The sequence below is a fragment of the Echinops telfairi genome, unplaced genomic scaffold, assembly GCF_000313985.2.
Source record: "Echinops telfairi isolate 266 unplaced genomic scaffold, ASM31398v2 ScPeMD7_655;HRSCAF=1070, whole genome shotgun sequence".
Classification (NCBI taxonomy): domain Eukaryota; kingdom Metazoa; phylum Chordata; class Mammalia; order Afrosoricida; family Tenrecidae; genus Echinops; species Echinops telfairi.
The window spans coordinates 17,383,128-17,384,817 of NW_022104553.1; positions in this window are offsets into that span (position 1 = coordinate 17,383,128).

The following is a 1,690-nucleotide window of genomic DNA, read 5'->3' on the forward strand; positions in this document are numbered from 1 at the left end:
CCCCCCGCCCCCCGCATGTTTCTTTTCCTTTTTTTCCCAACTGTTGGGAAGTTATAAAAGTAATGCAAACAAAATCAATCCAACAGCAGAACTTTAGACAAAACACGCTTCTAAACAACAATGAATAATTTTCTTTCCAGGGACAAGTAGATACGATATCTGATTTCTGCAAATGGATGACCACAATCCTTAGAAAATAGTGTTATATGTACATATAATCCCGAGGGATAACTATATAAGTATAAAACCTAGAGTATAGCGAGAATATACCAGAACTCGCATTTCCAGACAGCTCAATATTATTAAAAACTGTAGATTAATGGAGTGAAACCTCGGTTGAAACCCACGATGCTAGATATATATTAAAGGGATACAGTTACAACCAAAGTAATTGAACATAAATTATGAATGACAAAATCATACTTTTGTTACCTAATGATAGGCAAAGCAGCATCAATTTCATGAAGGGCATTGCCCCGGGGGTGCCAGAATGTTTTTTTCCTAAAAGTGGGTGGTTGGCCAAATTACTATGGGAACCAGAGGTGGAGAACTCATTTTCCGCCAAGGGCCATTTGAATATTGAAACATCATTATCGGACCATACTGCTCAAACGTTGAATCACCCCTAAAAGGAACTGTGTGACATGGTTACACACAGGGCTGGTACCTGCAAGGTCCTCTATTCAAAACCGCCAGCAGCTCTTTCGGAAAGAGGTGAGTTTCTGTACTTCAGTAAAGAGTTACAATCATGAGGTGTTCATGGGATCAGGTATCAGGCATCAAAGACCCAGAACAAAAAATCATATCTATGTGATTGAGGGGGAGGGCATAGTGTATACCCAAAGCCCATCTGTAGACAATTGGACCTCCCCTCACAGAAGGGTCACAAGGAAGAGATGAGCCATGCAGCGTGCAGTATAGCACCGGTGAAACACAACTTTCCTCTAGTTCTTTAATACTTCCTCCCCTTCACTACCATGACCCCAATGCTACCTTACAAATCCGACTAGACCAGAGCATGTACAGGGGTACAGATAAGAGCTGGAAACCCAGGGAACCCAGGATGGATAACCCCCTCAGGACTGATAATGAGCGTAGCGATACCAGGAGGGAAACAGGAAGGTTGGGGGAGAAAGGAACCAATCACAATGATCGATCTATAACTCCCACCCAGGGGGATGAATAACAGAAAAGTGGGTGAAGGGAGACTGGTTGGTGTAAAACATGAAAACAAAAAATTTATAAATTATCAAGGGTTCATGAGGAAGGGAGGGGAGAAAATGAGTTGATACCAAGGGCTCACGTAGAAAGAAAATGTTTTGAAAACGATGATGGCAACCTATGTACAAATGCGCTTGACACAATGGGTGTATGGATTGTGATAAGAGCTATAAGAGGCCCCAATAAAATGATTGGAAAATAAAGAAAATGTTTTGAAAACGATGATGGCAACCTATGTACAAATGTGCTTGACACAATGGGTGTATGGATTGTGATAAGAGCTATAAGAGGCCCCAATAAAATGATTGGAAAATAAAGTTACAGTCTTGGAACCTCCCAGGGCCAGTTCTGCCCTGTTCTAGAGGGTCTCTGTGAGTCAGCCTCACCTCAATGGCAGGGGCTTTGGGTAATGTACTGGGCGGAACTGCTACCCTTTCTCCGAGTGGGGGATGTTAGCTGAGACTGATGA